Source organism: Molossus molossus, unplaced genomic scaffold, assembly GCF_014108415.1.
Source record: "Molossus molossus isolate mMolMol1 unplaced genomic scaffold, mMolMol1.p scaffold_m16_p_10, whole genome shotgun sequence".
NCBI classification, from domain to species: Eukaryota; Metazoa; Chordata; class Mammalia; order Chiroptera; family Molossidae; genus Molossus; species Molossus molossus.
In genome coordinates, this window is record NW_023425345.1 from 93,436,282 (window position 1) to 93,455,438 (window position 19,157).

Here is a 19,157-nt window from a genome sequence, read left to right on the forward strand (position 1 = left end):
TAGGCTGCCAGGCTTGGCTAGGGAGGCCACAGTTTGTACCAGGCAAGGAAGGTAAATTCCCCAATAACCAGGATGTTGGGCAATATTTCAAAGAATGAAATTCATTGCTATTACAGCTCTTCCTCTACCCCCATCCTGAACTCTGTGTTCTGTCCTTTTCCTCTGCAATGTACTATGCAAATGATTCATTGTTCTTTATAGTTTTATCCTGCTAGATTCAATTCTGTGTTGGCTTTTCAGGACCCTAAAACTACAGTTGTCTAGATATCTTCACAGGTTGTGTAAGGGTATGAGCAATTTAAAGGAAGATTGGCAGGGAAGAACCCTACACAGTCAGATTCCCCATCTAATTATTTTATTATTTAATTTAATCTTTGGTGAGTTTAATGCTATTCTTTTTCTTTTTATTTATTTACTTAAATTAAATTTATTGGGGTTCCATTGGTTTCTAACATTATTGTTTGATTTTCGATATTACTTTATCCAATAGATATTTATGGAGCTCTCATTAGGTTAGGATGCTGGGATATGGGGGAACATAAAGATGTGCTAGAGTATGGAAAATGTAAGAATAAATATGATTTGAATTCTGGTTTCAAGAACTTGCAGTCTAGTGGAGAAAATAAGATGCATACATAAACCACAATAAAATACCGTATAAATTCACTTATATGTGGAATCTAAAGAATAAAATAAATGAACAAACAAAATTGAAACAGACTTGTAGACACAGAGAACAGACTGATGGTTGCCAAAGGGGAGGGGGTTTGGGGGCTGAATGAAAAAAGATGAAGGGATTAAGAAGCACAAATTGGCAGTTACAAAATAGTCACAGGGATTTAAAGTACAGCATAGGGAATATAGTCAATAATACTGTAATAACTGTGTATGGTGCCAGGTGGGTACTGAAAAATATCAGAGGATTGCTTTGTAAAGTATATGATTGTCTAACCACTATGCTGTACATTTGAATAATACAATATAATATTGAAATTCTAATTGAAAAGTTAAAAAATAAACCACAATGTATGAATATATATATATATATATATATATATATATATATATATATTCGTTTGTTTGTTTTTTACCCTATCTTGGTAACTATCACATAGCAAGTGATGTTTAAGCTGGACATTAAAGGATGGGTTACGGGATGGGGAGCCGAGGACGAGGAAAAGGCATTCTAGGTGGAAGGGGTGACCTGGAGAGAGACCCGGAAGCGGAAGTGGTGGGCCTACATGCAGCATAGGAAATACATCCAGACTGTAATTGTATTTTCTATTTCTTATGATTTTTTTTTCTCTAGTTTACTTTATTATAAGGACCCCATACCTAATACATATAATGTACAAAATATGTGGTAATGAATTGTGTATGCTCTAGGTAAGGTCAACAATAGGCTATCAGTAGTTAAGTTTTGGGGGAGTCAAAAGTTATGCATGGATTTTGGACTGCACGGGAGGCCCATACCTCTAACCCCCATGCTGCTCAAGAGAAACTGTAGTGTATTTGGTGAGAACACAGGGGAGGGGAGTGGAAAGAGAGAAGGCTGGAAAGCCAGAATGGACATGGCCAGTGGAGGACCTTGAATGTCAGTGTTGAGAGTAGTTTGGGATTTTTAGGGGATCGTTGAACGTTTCTGTGCCTTGGAGTTCGTGATGATCGTAGCTATATCTTAGAAAGATTAATTTGGTAGTTCTGTGGGGCTAGATTGGTGAAAACATTTCCAAGAAAGGTTTGGGTTATCTCATTTGGAGAAGACTTCTACAGGAAACTTTTCCACCAAGCTACTTCTGGTCAACTAAGCCAAAAAGTACCTTTCCATTGGTACTTTCTGTTTGGTCCTCTCAAGGGGAGCAGTACAGTGTAGTTATTAGAAGCAGACTCTGAGGTCCAACAAACCTAGGCTTGAATTACAGCTCTGTTACAGACGAATGTCTCAGAGTTTTAGTGATCATATATAAAATGTGATTTGTTATAAAGATTGAATGAGATAAAGTCTGTTAAAACGCTTATTAGCACAGAGGTAAAGAGTAAGCAATTAATAAATGGTTAAGATGATAATGATTATCATATGACTCACATTGTCGATATGTGTGTATAAAGCTAGAATTGCCTCTTTTATTAGATTATAAGCTGCTGGAGGGCAGGAAACCAGTTTTTCTGTGGGTGCCTAGTGCAGAGATAGCTTCTTATACCAAGTAGGCAATCAAAAGAAAGAAACAGATAAAATGACAGGTGAGTAACTACAATGTAAGATTTTCACTGAACTTCAGAGAATCTGTCCTTTTGTCCTCACCAGAGGACATTTTTGCATTTTTTGTTCAGACAGAGCGGGAGGGAGAGAGAGGAAGAGAGAGAGAGAGAGAAACATCGACGTGAAAGGACACATCGAGTGGTTGCCACCCGCACGATCAACCAGGGCCGGGGACAACTGCAACCGAGGTACATGCCCTTAGCGGGAACCGAACCCGGGTCTCTCTGGACCGCAGGCCGACGCTCTAACCGCTGAGCCAAACCGGCCAGGGCGAGAATCTGTCCTTTTGAATGAAGATGGATATTTTCTTGCTCAAAGTACTCTCTGTTCTCAGATGTATACTCACTCTAACTTGGCAGATACGGAGAGGGATCCCGAGGAATGCTGGAGGCTGGTAGATTTGGGAACAGGATGAGTCTGTCTTCAAGACAAGACATTTGTAGTTCCAGGCAATGTTTGGGACTCCCCAGTCTTGGTAAACATATAACCTGAAGTCACTAAGACTTCTGGCCTGTTCTTAATGTCTATGGTGTGAAGAGGTGTTTGTATGAAGCCTTCCTAATGACCAGCAGGATGTCGCTGTGGTAACCGTGGTCTAGGCCTGGGGAAAGAACTGGGTTAGCAGGAAGGCAGTAAGAGTTAGGTCACGGCAGTATTTGGGCCCCAGACACCGGTCTCTTTTCCTAATTGTGTTGCCCCAGAACTAAGAAACCTTGGCCGGTCCCTTCTTTCTGCTGCAGGGCTTGTTAACCATGGCATCCCTGAATACTGACTGAGTACTTACTATGTTTGCCTTCTATCCTGCAAAGCAAGGATGTGCTAAGTGCCACAGGAGCTGTGGGGAAGGATGAGACAGGTGCCTGCCTTCAAAGAGTTTCACTCTGCACAACCACTGTGGCTCAGTGGATTGAGCCTTGTCCCATGGACTGGGAGGTCTCGATTGGATTCCCGGTCAGGGCACATGCCCAGGTTTTGGGCTCGATCCCCACTCGGGGACGTGCAGGAGGCAGCCAATCGATGTTTCTCTCTCATGAATGTTTCTATCTCTCTTTCTCTAAAAAAATCAATAAAAACATATTAAACAACAAAAACAAAGATTATACTCAAACAGAAAAGGTCAAACAATGGTCAGACTACCTGGCTCAAATACTGGCTTTCTCAAAAGCTGACACTGGGCAATATCGAACGTTTCTGCATCTTGGTTGCCTTACCTGTAAAGCAGGATGCATAAATAGCCTTACCTCATAGGAGTACTATTACGGGTCAGATAGCTCATGTAAAGTCTTAATACAGTACTGGCGCATAGCAAGGACCCCAAATAGTTTATTACTACTATTATTTAGTTAAATATTAACATCGAACCATGTTTTAGGCCATCCCCTTAGAGTTTAAACTTCTGGGTAGGAGACAATCTGTCCATTACTAATTTTATATATTCACTCTCGACACTGCCCTCTCGACAGCCTCCCACCCCCATCCCCGCCGCCATGTCTTGCAATTAAGCAGATACTCAGATATTTTGGGGAACTATAATTAATTACATTTCTTATTTCCAAAGGAATAGAATAGGTAACTAGGAAGCTTGGGACAGTGAGGCTGGTGGTGTGAGCTGGACAGTCAGGGAAGGAAAGACTGACATGAACCTATAGATTCGGGTCGGATTTGGATGGATAAGGAAAAGCAAGGAGGATTCTGGTTATAAAAGCCTAGAATGGGCTGGGGGTTCAAGAGAGGTGGGGCGACTTGGTGGGCACAGCCAGAGCATGCCACAGGCACACTAAAGATGGCATCACTATGCCCAGAGCCTAGGCTCTGAGAATGGGGCCAGGCTCAAAGGTGTAGCCAGAATCCCCTGAGGCAGATTTTGGGCCCAGTGACAGGAGCCCATCAGCTGCTCAAGAGGCCCTTGCCAAAATCCCAGTCCAAAAGGTCAAGTCCTTCCATACCCTGTGCCAAACAGGAGGCCTCGGGGTGTGAGGATTGGCCACAGGGATAGGCCAATCACTAAGGCAAGGAGATGCAGTCCAAAGGTCAAGGCTGAGTATGTTGGAGGCCTGCATGATCCCTCCAGAGTTTTCTTTGATCCTCAGGCTAAGCTGATATGCTGTTCTGAGTGGAGAAGTAACCATGGGTCCCCAAGCCTCTGATAGATTCTGTTGTCATGACACTTTCCATAAGGAAAAGTAACGTGTGGAATTCTTTTTTTTTTTTTTTTTACATATGTTTTTATTGATTTTTTTAGAGAGAGAGGAAGGGAGAGAGAGATAGAAACAGTGATGTGAGAGAGAAACATTGATCAGCTGCCTCCTGCACGCCCCCTACTGGGGATCGAGGCCACACCCGGGCATGTACCCTGACCAGGAATCCAACTGGGACCTCTCAGTCCATGGGACGATTTTTCATCCACTGAGCCACACTGGCCGGGCTCTTTTCCTTTCTTATGTTCTCTGAGAATCTCTCTGAGGAGTCTCCCTTCCCCTCCCAGAGGGTAAGAGCCAGGTCTTCCCTTTCCTCTACATCTCCTTATAACGTCACATACAGTGCTAGCCCACAGTGGATGCGCTTTCTGTCCAAAGTACAGAATGACCAACATAACAATTAATAGCATATCCTTATTTTACAGACAAGGAAAGAAAAAACATAATCACAGTCATGCTTCTATAATATATGCCAGTCTCTATTCTAATACGCACTTTGCATGTATTAACTCATTTCATCCTCACAATAATCCTATGAGGTAGGCACCATTGTTCAGGAACTTGCCCAAGTTTACACAACGAGCAAACAGGTCACACAACCATAATGTAGGACTTGAACCTAGGCAGTCTGGCTCCACTGGCCACCGTGCGACACGGCCTGGATGAAAGTAGCATAGGGCCGATAAGAGGGAAAATGGGAACATAACTCAGGAATCCTGCCTTCGAGGTCTGTATACAATGAACCTACTCCAAACTTCACTGCCTGGCTAGTTGATGACAACAAGACTCTTCCAGTCTTGCTGGCCCTAAGGCCCTACCTTAGTTCCTGTCTTCAGGTAAGTCTAAGACAGCAGAGTGAAATTTTACCAAACAACCCCCAGGCTCCTTCCTCAGGAGACAGAATGCACTGGGGACCGCTGCCTGCAAGGCCGCTTTTTTTTTTTTTCATTTTGAAGGATATAGTAAACACCTGAAAATAGAATCTTTGAAAGAAAATGACTCTCTAGTCATACTTACAGCCAGAGTGGGCCACTGCTTTCTAGAGGCAGGAAAGCTGTCTCTAAATATAGCCTGCAAAATGCAAATCCCCAAGGAGCACAGCCCTTGCACCCCACTAGGGTCCCTCACTCAAAGGCTGGGCTCCCTTCAGAGAGGCCCCCACTCAGCAGCTGACCAAACCCAAGAGCGCGAGGGAGGAGGGAGACCATCCACTTTATGCCCGGTGTTCTGGAAGGGAAAGAGCTGTTTCTTAAATTTGTACAAGGATCAAGGGTACATTTGAAAACGTTAAAAAATGCCTTCAACTGTTGAGTGAGGATGGCGTTAAGCTCTGGGGATCTGGGTGGGGTGGAGAAGGAGAGGCAAAATCAAGAAGGGCCTGTAGGGGAGGACGCGGCAACCATCCGTGTCATAGCCTTGGGACCAGGCCTATTTCTGTTTCTAACCCAATGCAGGCACTTGAGTATTGTTCTCCGCCTAGCAACTTGAAGACTGCAGTGAGTATGCATATAACAGAGCAGGATGCTCCCTGGACAAACGTTCTGAAAGAAACCCAAAACGGAAGACTGGCCCCCACGCCCCCACGCCCCCACGCCCCCACTTGAAAGTTATTAATGACCCTTGGGGAATGTTCCGGACGTGCACGGGCATCTGTGAATTTACTCACCTGGACTTGCTTCTATCTCCTGAGCCCTGGATCAGAAATGGGAAGTGCAAAGCTTCTCCTTGTGTTGTGTGTGCATGTTGTTCTTAGTCATTGTGATTCCCAATCCCTTTTCTTGCTCCTCACTGATTTTCAGTTACGGTAAAAAGAAGGTGTAAAAACCAAAACCCACCAAAGCTCCAAGGTTTCTTGGAAATTTTACCTGAAACTGCCGGATGGCTGGAATTAGCTATGCAGATTTCTGCAACACCCCTACAGGGCTGAGCTTACTGTACACCCTTTAAAATAAGAGGAGATTTTTCACCACTTCAGAATTAGATAAAGGCATGCAGATGAGAAGATGACTAGATTGTGAGGAAGCCCAAAATATTTGGTAAGGATGCTCAAGTTTGAGAAAGTTCAGCTGAAATAACAATTTGTGGGTAGAATATTAGTTGGGAATTGGCTGTAGAATTACCCATAGACTGAAGGGCTTTTATTGGGGGGGGGGGGATGAAATGTATACTCAGCTTCAGGATATGGAAAAGGATTCAGTAAAGTTAGGAGTCCCGTGTGCACAGAGATTAACGTCCTAAACATCCCCACGGTGTCTAAAGCATGACCAGTAAGTAGAATCAGAGATTCCATTCAGCAAAAGCAGACAGGAAAACAAATCTCTTTTCTTTGTTTGTCCTGGTTAAAAACCAAACACGGTAGTCATCTGAAGAAATTCCAGTACTGGGAGTGTTGAGACCAGGAAGGGAGGGTAAAAATGCCGGCAGCTTCTGACCACAGGGGAAATCAACCCAGAGGCTCCTCACATGCCATTGTCCAGACTCTGCACTGGAGTGTTTAGGGCTGTCCTTGTCTCCCCTGATCTAGCTCACGGGACCCTGCTTTACCTCTCTTTTCCAGTGACCTTCCCAAATGTCAGCTGGCAAGATTTAGCCTACTTGTCTGGGGCTGAGCAGCCTGAACCCCGTGTGCATCACAGGTCATTTCCACCTGTTGTGGGAAAGCACTGAATGAAGAGAAAGCACTAGGCCCTGACGAGGCTTAGCATCTAGGGGAGGAGAGGGGGAAGTATGGAGAAGGCTCAGAAGTCAACTACTGCCCTGGCTGGTTTGGTTCAGCGGTTGGAGCGTAGGCCTGTGGACCAGAGTTCTGGGTTTAGTTCCCGCTAGGGGCACGTACCAAAAAAAAAAAAAAAAAAATTTAAAGGTCAGCTACACTGTCTTCCAGTGTTCATGTACCTTTTCAACAAAGACAATTCCATTTGATTCACTAACAGCCTTAGAAAACTTGACGTTTTGCAAAAATAAGGAAAGTAAAATTATAGCCTTGCCTGTATCGTGGATGCTTTGGAAACACGGCACCACAGTGAAGCAATCTAGAGAGAGTGCCAAACCAAAGTGGAGCCAAGAGTGGGAAGTTTATGCCATTAACACAAAAGGTTAGGGGCCGGGTTGAACTTGGGCAAAATCTCATAGAATCTGAGGTCCAGCGTATTTTCTAACAGTGGATTTGAAGAAGAAGTTTTGGGAAATACCTCAGTCTGGAATTGGACTCAGGGCAAAGATCTACTGCTTTTCTTTCCAGGGAAGTCGTATGAAAACTGAATTGATTCTTCTTCTCTAATAATTTTTCCCACATCCCCCCCTGGGCCAACCTACCTACAACAGTACTCCATTCCTCTGTTAGAAAAAATTAACCGTGTCATTTAAGCACTTTAAAAGCTGCCCTACTGTCTACTAAATCAAATGCACATTTCTTTGCCTAGTTATTTAAAATCCTACATAATTTAGCCCCACCCCACATATTCTCCAGAGCACTCCCACACATACCCTCTGATCTAGTCAGCCTGGCCTTCTCACTGTCCCCAGATAGCTTACTCATTCCTGCCTTTGCATTTTAACATCAGTATTCATCCTAAACCCGGAATCTAAATGTACTCTTCTTCTTTAACAACCAAAAGGTCCTACCTTTGCAAAAAATTTTTACCAGCTATTTCAATTTTTCTTTCTCTCCTCTATCTCCAACTAGTTATCAAGTCATAGATAGATAGATAGATAGATAGATAGATAGATAGATAGATATAGCCTCCCCACCTATATTGTAAGCCACCATGTATATAAATTTTATGTTATAGGGCCCCATATACATTGTGCTCAATAATGACATGGAGGGACCTGGAAAGTATTATGCTAAGCAAAATAAGCCAATCAGAGAAAGACAAATATTATATGATCTCACTTATTTGTGGAATATAATGAACAAAATAGACCCAGAGACATAGAAGTAGGGTACAGACTTACAAATCTCAGAAGAAGGTGATGGTGGGGCGGGAAGGGAGGGAAGAGATAAACCAAAGAACTTCTATGCGTGTGTGTGTAACCAATGGACATAGACAATAATGCTGGGGGGCGGGGGGAATGGCGGGATCAGGAGAAGGGTGCCAATGGGGGAAAAAGGAGAAACATCTGAAACAAAAATAAATTAATTTAAAAAATACTAAAAATAAAATTCCCGATCAAATTTTTTAAAAAGTGTGCTCAATAAATAACTATTGATTCATTGCAGTCCACCTTATTCTATGAGTTAAAGGCTAAACACATACACAAAATCAGTCTCACTCCTATCCTGTGGGATTTCTTTTTTTTTTTTTAATCCTCACCCGAGGACATTTTTCCATTATTTGTTCAGGTAGAGTGGGAGGGAGAGAGAGAGAGAGAAACATCGACGTGAAAGGAACACATCGAGTGGCTGCCACCCGCACAACCGACCAGGGCCGGGGACAAACTGCAACCGAGGTATGTGCCCTTAGCGGGAACCGAACCCTGGTCTCTCAGGACCGCAGGCCGACGCTCTAACCGCTGAGCCAAACCGGCCAGGGCTCCTGTGGGATTTCAAAACAACATGACTTGCAAGCATATTTGCTTCCTTTAAGTCTGGTAACACAGGGAAAACTCTAGAGAATGGTTGTGCCTCAGATAGCAAGGGAATGAGTTCAAGACAGAATAAAGTGCGTGCTCATCACGGAGGATTTGGATGCTTTGCTGAAAACTGGGCACCCCAGGATGTTGCATGCTTCCTGGCATTCAAATCCAGTACACCAAGTATTAAATTATTTTGCCTTTAAGACATTTCTCCTCATTCTCCTTTTCTTTGAGGGAATGGGTATAAACATGAGAAAGAGGATGAAAAAACCATATATTTCTTAAAATGGAGCGTAGCAGACAATAGACCAAAGGAAAAGAGAGCATAGAAATAATTGATTTTTGACAAGCATGCCAAGACCATTCAATGGGGGAAAGGGCAGTCTTTTCAACAAATGGTGCTGAAAAAACTGGGTATTCCCACCCATAAAACAATGAAATGGACCTTTACCTTACACCACATTCAAAAATTAATTCAGAATGATTCACAGGCCTGAACTTAAGAGCAAAAACTATAAAACTCTTAGAAGAAAACAAAGAAAAATCTTCATGATGTTGGACTTGACACTGATTACTAGAATATGACACTGAAAGCACAGACAACACAAGAAAGTATAGGTAATTTGGGACTTCATCAAAATTAAAAACTTTTGCGCATCAAAGGACGCTATAAGAGAGTGAACAGACAATCCACAGAATGGAAGAAGATATATCCAAATCATATATCTGATAAGTGATTAATATCCAGAACACAAAAAGAACTATAACTTAAAAAAACAAAGAACCCACTTCAAAAATGGACAATATGAATAGACATTTCTCCAAAAAAAAAGCTATGGTCAATAAGCACATAAAAAGATACTCAACATTATTAGTCATTAAGGAAATGCAAATGAAAATCACAATGACATACCAATTCTTGCGCATTAGGATGACTATTGTAAAAAAAGAAAGAAAGAGCCCAGCTGATGTGGCCCAGTGGTTGAGCATCTACCCATGCACCAAGAGGTTATCAGATCGATTCCCGGTCAGGGCACATGCCCAGGTTGTGGGCCTGATCCCCAGTGGGGGGCATGCAGGAGGCGACCAATCAATGTTCTCTCTCATCGGTGTTTCTATCTCTCTCTTCCTCTCTCTCTAAAAATCAATAAAAAGATAAAGAAAAGAAAAGAAAAAGAAAGAAAAAAGTGTTGGTGAGGATGCAGAGAAACCAGGAGTCTCATTAGAATTGGAAGCTGGGCCCTGGATGGGTGGCTCTGTTGAGCATCAGCCTGTGCACCAAAAGGCTGTAGATTCAGTTCTTGGTCAGGGCACATACCTAGATTGTAGGTTCCATCCCTGGTCAGGGTGCATCATTAGGCAACCGATTGGTGTTTCTCTCTCATATTGATGTTTCTTTCTCTCAACATATCCTCAGATGAGGATTGAAAAACAAAAGAAAAAAAGAATTGGAAGCTGTAAAAGTTAGGTGACATCAGAAGAATGGCGGTGAGAGATCCCCTTGAAATTTCAACAAGTTGAACAGCTGTAACTCAACAAAGGAGTCTCTGCTCAACATACAGGTACTCCTGAGAGATCCACACATTGAAGCATCTGAAGAAAACTTTTCTACCTAGAGCATAATTTTTTTCTAATCAATTATCCTCATGGAATTTACAAATAATGATTTATTTTACTACTTTTTTTTTTTAAAAAAGCATTTGGGTACATATAAATAAATTATAATTTCTTTTCAGTATAATAAACGTGGGCATTTAAGTGAAAAAAAAAAGAATGGAAAGCTGGTGAGAATATAAAATGAATGCAGATGCTGTAGAAAAGAGTACGGTGGTTCCTCCAGAAGTTAAACAGAGTTATCATGTGATCCAGCAATTCCACTCCTAGGTCTATACTTAAAAGAACTGAAAGTAGGGACTTAGACAGATACTTGTACAGCCATGTTTATAGCAACAGTGTTCACAATAGCCAAAAGTTGAAGACAACTTAATTGTCTATCGACAGATGAATGGATAAGCAAAATGTCACATATATATATATATATATAATTCAACCTTAAAAAGAAGGAAAATTCTGATACATGCTGCAACACAGATGAAACTTGAAAACATTATAATAACTGAAATAAGCCAGACACAAGACAACAAATTCTACTTATATGAGGTGCCTACAACAGGCAAATTCATAGACAGAAAATAGAATGATAGTTGCCAGGAGCTGAGGGGAGGTTGAAATGGGGAGTTATTATTTAATGATACAGAATTTCTGTTTGGGATGATGAAAACATCCTGGAAATAGCGGTAGTAGTGATGATTACACAATATTATTAATGTTCTTAATGCCACTGAATTACAACTTAAACATGGTTAAAATGGTAAGTTTTGTGGTACAGATATTTTACCACAATATTTTTTTTAAAAAAGAAACAGAATCTGAATCCAATCATAAGGAAATAATCAGACAAATCCAAATGGTAGATTATTTTCCAAAATGACTGATCTGCAGTCTTCAAAAATGTCAAGATGAGGAAAAGACAAAAATGGGGATTAGGGTACTGTTATAGATTAAAAGAGATTTAAGAGATAGGACACCCAAATACAGTGACTAATCCTTGATTTTATTTTCAAAAGGGGAAGAGCCTATAGAGAGCACTGGTGTTACATAATTAGGAAGTGAATATGAACTGTATAACAATGTTAAATTTCTTCTGCATGATACTGATATTAGAGTTATGTAGGAGACTACATCTTTTAGAAGATATAACGAAGTATTTAGGGATGATGTTCACAACTGACTTTCAAATGGGTTGGATAGGGTGGGAAATTGTACTAAAGAAAGAGATACAGTAAATATGGCAATATTGGTGAAGGTAGGTAAAGAGTTTAAAGACATTCATTGTACTAGTCTTTCTGTTCTTTCATATTGGAAAATAAAAAGTTAGAGTTAAAAATGGAATAGTTATTTTGGTTTCCAAGTGATCGGGGGACACAACTTTCTGTGACTCTGAGAAAAATGTTAATCTGTTTGCTACCCTGGGTCATCCTGTTTTGCTGAACTCATGCCAGAAAGAGCTGAGAGGTGACTATTTGGGAGGTGATTTGGGTGAGGCATATTGTCTATGCCACCTGCCTTGACCACTTCAGGATTTACTGTGCTGTGTTCTTGTGTGTATCAAGAATTTAAGTCTCCAAGGGTAGGGTCATGTCTCATTTTTCTTATAATCCTCCCTCCTGCAATATTCCCAACCCCATGCTTTATACAGAGCTAAATAGTAAGTGTCCAGTAAATATTTTTCTATTATTATTATTATTTGTTAATCCTCACCCAAGGATATTTTTCCATTGATTTTTAGAGAGAGTGGAAGGGAGGGAGGGGAGAGAGAGAGAGAAAGAAACATCAATGTGAGAAAGACACATTTATGGGTTGCCTCCCGCACATGACCCAACTAGGGCCAGGGATTGAACCTGCAACCCAGGTACATGCCCTTGACCGGAAACCGAACCCAAGACCCTTCGGTGTGCAGGCTGATACTGAGCAACACCAGCCAGGGCAATATTTTTCTGTTACTGAGTATCCCATCAGTATAGAGAGAAAGGCATGTATAGAAGTATAAGTGGTCAAGGATGGGGTCAAAAGGTTTACTCCTACTAAGGTATTAAAATGCTGTTGGGTTGGGCCTTGCAGAAGGAATGTCAAGTGTGGGCTTTGACATGATCTAATTCTCTGTGGCAACCAGGTGTTACTGACTTAGGTGGTGATTAGTGCTTAGGGGTGGAGTAAAAGAAATACAGCCTTTGCAAAAGCTTGTGAATACCTAAGCACAGAATGTCCCCAGCTTGGCCCTATGGTGCAATGCTCTCACAACCCTGTGAATTCTTCCAAAGGAAGTGAGGCCAAACAATGGTCTGTGGGCAGCAAAAAAGAGAATACCCATTCTGACTTCTGAAGTAGAGTCACTGTGCCTTGAGGGGTCTGCACCACTTGAGGTTCAAGGAGAATAACACGAGCCTTTACCAGAAGAAGGAGGTGAGAACAATCTCCTGCACTGCTTCAGAACGAAGGTGCTGCCTACATGCCTAGTAGGTTGCAGCAGAACACCTAGGCCTGCTGCATTCCACCTCCAGCTGAGACACCAGCGTGCTGTGTGTTGCAGCTTGTTAAGGGAGTGCAGACTTGTCCTTCTCGTCTTGAGTAATTTTTCAAGAGGCTGGAAGAACTGATGGGTAAATCTGTTCTCTGTCCCAGCCAGGCCTTCCAGGAGGCAGGCTCTCAGCTCCATTGTTATATACAATGTTATTTCCTATTAAATCACTAGCACTGACACTTAGTTTTAAATTCGATTTACTAATTTATTATATATCTTCTTGTACTGGTCTCTGATTATTTCATCTAAGTCCTGAATTTCCCCACAAAATTATAAGCTTCTTGGGGAACTATGCTCTATGCTGCTTTGCTTCCTCTATTTCCTCGTACATCCTGTACTGTACACAAGTAAACATTCGATACACAATAACTAGATGGAATGTGTAATATTACATACTATGTAATATTATAGAGCAGTTAAAAGAATGAGGTGGAACTACATATTCTAACATGGAGAGATCTCCAATTCGTATTATGGTGCCAAAAATTAAAAAGCTATCAGGCACATTATGAAACTCTTTATATAGAAGGGATTAGTAGAAGAAACCAGAGCTTGGTCTATGTATCTGTGTATTTCTTTCCTCATACATACCTCTAGTCCCAGACATTGTTATAACTAGTATAGTAGAACTCAGTAATTTCCTGTATTTTTCTTTTCTAAAGGAATTGTTAAGATTAAACAAATAACATGTGTAAGGCACTTAATATAGGACTTGCCCCTATAAGTCACACTTATGTAGCACTTATACGGGCAGGCATTGTTCTTAGTGTTTTATATAAATTTATTAATTCCACCCGCATAATAGTCCTATTGGAAACTGAGGCACAGAGAGGTTAAGTAATCTGCCTTCGGTTAGATAGTACAGCCAGGATGCGGAAGACCTAGGATTCAAGCCCAAGCAATCTAGTTCCAGTGCCTGTACTCTTTTAATTGAATTTATTGAGGTGACATTGGTTCACAAAATTATACAGGTTTCAAGTGTACAACTCAACAAAACATCATCTGCACACTGCATCATGCACCCATTGCCCCAAGCAAAGTCTCTTTCTGTCTCCATTTGTCCCACTTTTGCCCACCTTCATCTACCCCCTCTGCCAGTGCCTGTAATTCTTAACCCCTAGGCTGATGTTCAATAAATGAGACCCTTTCCCTACCACTCTCTTCTTTTCTTTGTTTCTATATCTTTTGTACATCTCAATGGTGGCATTCAGAAAACTGTGTAAGAATTAACAAAAAAGAAAAAAAAATCAATTCTTCACTTAACCTTTTGCTTCATCTATAGATTTGAAGGTTTGGGGTACCTATAAGGAGATACTGATGCCTTCTGGAAAGTATGTGTGGGTTGTCACTTTGAGATCATGACCATTTGCCATGACTTTATTAAGTCATGTGATATACATAGATTTCCTCAAGTGCCTCCTGAGAAGAGTTTTAGCCCCAACTGTGGATCATCGTATCAAGTAGAACCTCAACTTAATGGACCAGGCTGATGATGGTCCAGGTATAATGAATCCTATGTGATCAAAGGTGGGTGTAAACCTGGTAACTTTCTGAGGATCCTAGGTAGGGGTAAGGTTTCTAGGACTTTGGTTCTTGGCTCCTCAAAACCCTGAGGCACTAAGACTGATGTTGCCTGAAAGTAAATTCAGAGGCTTTACCCCAGGCCCCAGGTCTCCATTGTTGTGTTGGAGACTGTACCACATTTAGTGCTGTTCTAGATTAAATCAGCATGCCTCAAATTTGCCAGATCTATCGTCATAGCATATGTATCCCCAGTTCACACATGGAATGTTTGCTCTCTGGCAGCCAAATGCACTTGGAACTGGCAGTGATGATCTCATAAAGCAGGAAAGCTGAGCAGTTGGTCAGATGATTAACACATTATTGAGATGGAGGAGTTGAGCATCACTTAATGAAAATATCTGGGCATTGCAGAAACAGGAGTTTCCCAACTTGGGGGCAGCCTAGAAGCTGTCAACTCCAACTTCCTTATCTTACAAATGTGGAAACTGAAGCTTTAAAATAAGGTAAATATTAGGGCTTCTGGCCTGAGAAAAACTAAAGTGTAGTTCTTCTAAAACAATATAACCTGGACAAACAAGACTGTGGCTGCCGAGACCTCCCTTTCAAAAGCTTCAGGACCTTCAGTGGTCAACTAGTCGTTAACTAATACCAAGGGCTTGGTAACTTTTATTTCTCTTCCCCTTTTAACAGTATATATTTTTTAATGTCCAATTTGTATTGTTTACTCATATGTGAGTGGAGAGCCATGCTCACCCCAGCTCTTTGTGGCTCCAAAGCTGCAGACTTCTCCCTACTGCAGACCAGATGGACAAAGGGCTGGAGGTTGGAGATGGGGCTAAGAAGTGATCCTTGCAAACTGTTGCATACCCTGTGTCTAGGGATTTTAAGGCATGAATTCTTGAGGTGGTTTTCAGACTTTGCTCTTATGTAATTACATTCACTAGGTGGAATTATTTGACAAATTGCTTGTACTATTTTTAAATAACAAAAACCAGACATTGCCTTACTGGTGTCTCATCAAAACAGAACCTCTGTCTTCCATGTGTACAATGCTCTCTGGTTTTCAAAGCTACCACTTATACCTTCTTAAACACTCCTACCCAGTTCCTGAGAAGGAGTTGTTCTGGGGACATGAGATGTGTCTATTCTTTGAGGGCACATAAGTTAGGACCTGGGAGATTGCTGTTCTTCTCAGCACCCTGAGCACGGGATAGTAACTGCACTGAGTTGCTCTCCATGTCTCAATTTCCCCTTCTCTAGATTGACGATATTTATGAGTGATTTGCAGGTGAGTTCCAATTGGTGAGGCCTTGAACGAATAGAATGCCTTGTTTTTCTCTGCAGGGTTCACCATCTGAACCATTTGAAATCTTACCATTTGCAACACCATGAATAAATCTAGAGGGTAGCAAAGGGTCAGGAGAATGGAAGGAGGAATGTGCCCTAAGCTAGGATGCTCCTCCCGGAAGTCAGGAAAGAATTCCAGAGCACTAGCTTAGATCCCTGTGCTAAAGAAACAAGTTCTAGAGGAAATCTTTTCTAATATTGCCGTAGAGTTAGATTATTTCCTAGTCTGGATGTGTTCAAAGAGAAAACTACAGACTCAAAATGAAGTCACTTGTGCTAAACCCATGACACTGAACCTAGATGTGGTATCTGACTTAATTGTAGTTTTAACCCTCTCTGGGAAGTAATCTTATTCTGTCAATCTGGAATTTTCTGGTTGGTACTAAGGAGGTAATCTGTCATATGGGCCCTCTGCACCTTGCCCCTCAATGAAATTGAGGCAATCTGCCTGTTGAGACATGATCCCTTCTCATAAGGGAAAGTAATGAAACAATCCTTTCTTTTCTTTTGCTAATAACTTTCTTTAATTTTCTTTTTCTTTTTTTTTTTATCCTCACCCGAGGACATATTTCCATTTTTTGTTCTGATAGAGTGGGAAGGAGAGAGGCAAAGAGAGAGAGAGAGAGAAACATCAACATGAAAGGGACACATCGAGTGGCTGCCACCCACACAACCAACCAGGGCCGGGGACAAACTGCAACCGAGGTGCGCGCCCTGAGTGGGAACTGAACCCGGGTCTCTCTGGACCACAGGCTGACGCTCTAACCGCTGAGCCAAACCGGCCAGGGCTAATTTTATTTTTCAATTATAGTTTACATTCAATATTATTTTGTATTAGTTTCAGGTGTACAGCATAGCAGATAATCATATACCTTACAAAGTGCCCCCAACCCCAATATTTCCAGTACCTAGGTGGCACCATATACATAGTTATTACAATATTTTTTACTATATTCCCTATGCTGTGCTTTACACCGACATGACTATTTTGTGACTACCAATGTGTACTTCTTAATCTCTTCACCCATTTCAATCAGTCTCCCAAAACTCCTCCTCTCTGCAACCATCAGTCTGTTTTGTGTCTAGGACTCTGTTTCTGTTTTGTTTGTTCATTTTTTTCATTCTTTAGATTCCACATATAAGTGAAGTCATATGGTATTTCTCTTTCTCTGACTGAATTATTTCACGTAGCATAATACTCTTTAGGTCCATCAATGCTGTCACAAATGGTAAGATTTCATTCTTTTTTATGGCCAAGTAATATTCCATTGTATATATGTACCACAACATTTTTATCCACTTATCTATTGGGCACTTGGGTTGCTTCCATATCTTGCCTATTGTAAACAATGCTGCAATGAACATAGGTGTGCATGCATTCTTTTGAATTAGTATTTTGGGTATATATCCAGCAGTGAAATGTGGGTCACAAGGCAGTTCTATTTTTAATTTTTTGAGGACCCTCCATACTGCCCCCCACAGTGGCTGCACTAATCCACATTCCCACCAACAGTACACCAAGGCTTCCCCTTCTCCACATTCTTGCCAACACTTGTTTGTGGATTTATTGATAGCCATTCTGACAGGTGTGAGCTGATATATTACTGTAGCCTTAACCTGCATTCCCCGACCATAATAACTTTCCTGTCCCCACCCAGCTTCTGCCTATAAAGCCTTCCATATTGTATGCTCAGCTCTGCCTGCTGGATAGCATGCTACCCCATTCATGAATCACTCAATGAAGCCAATTATATCTTCAAATTTATTCAATTGAATTTTTGTTCTTTAACAGAAGACAATATGACTTTAGGGTAGAATTTAGAGGACCACCACACTCTATAACATAGACCTGGCATATACCTCATCTGGACAGTATGGGTGGGTTAAAGTGTTCAGAGTCAGCCAGCCTAGAACGTGAATACCAGTTGAACCAGTTACAATAGCTGTGACATTCAGCAAATTGGCTTTTCTGAACTTCAAGTTTTCTCATCTGTAAAATGGGGTTAATATACACAGTTACCTTGAAATACCAGAAAAAAAAAATTATGTAAAGTGCCTACTTGACATAAAGCAAGTGCTCAGAAAACGGTAGCTATTAGGAAAGGCTGGGGGAAACTTAGCAGGAAACCAAAGGCCCATCTGAGAAGAAGGAACCGAAATAGTCCCGACTGGGCTCCACCCACCCCCTTCTGCAAGTCCGCTAGGGAGGGGGAGAGGCAGGAAGAGGCCTCCCTACCCTCCACCAACCCCAAGCCAGCCTGACTGCCGGTGCAGAGACAAAGGCTGAGCTGAGCTGGTGGGTGGGAGGGAGTTGTTTTGCTTTAGAACAGGGTGAGGACTGCGCTCGATCTTCAGCGGAGGGAAGGAAGAGATAAAGCCACGTTACAAAAGCACAAGGCCAAATGCATGGCAGGCCTTAGGGCTGATGGGGGAAGGGTATCCTTAGGCCCGCTTCCCCCTTAGCAGCTAGCCGAGCCAGAGTCAGCTGATCTAGTGTTCGTGGGGCGGCCCTCCAGCCATCGCTTGTCCTAGGGCCCCGCCTGCCCCGCCCCTGACCCCGCCTGCCCCGCCCCTGGCCCCGCCTGCCCCGCCCCTGGTCCCGCCTGCCCCGCCTCCTCCCGGTCAATCAGCCGATGCGGGACAGTTCGGCCTTTTCCGCTCAGCTCTCGCTGGCCTTTCCGGGGCCAGTTTTGGGGGAAGGCTAGGTCCCCGGAATATGCATTCAGAGGACTCAGCCTTCTCCTTATGAAAAGAATATTCATGCATCTGTGAAGGTCTCTGCCAGGGATTGCACTACTTAAGGACAGGCAGGCTGCCCGACGTTCGCTGGGGCCGCACTGTGCTGGGTCTGTTCAGGAGCTTTCAGAACATCCATCAGGGGTTGGTTAGGGCTCCGGGAAACAGTGGCCTTTTCTTCCCTCCAAAAGCACCCCACATGTTACCCTAAGTGACCCGGTCCCTTCCAGCTTGCTCACGGACAAGACTGCTGCATATCTCAGCCTTCTAGCCAGCCCAGGTTGGGGGAGGGAAGGAAGGGCGGTACTTGTAAGAAGAAATGTTTTGCAGTGTAGAAGCTCCAGCCCTCAGGCCTAAGTACACCCAGCTGCTA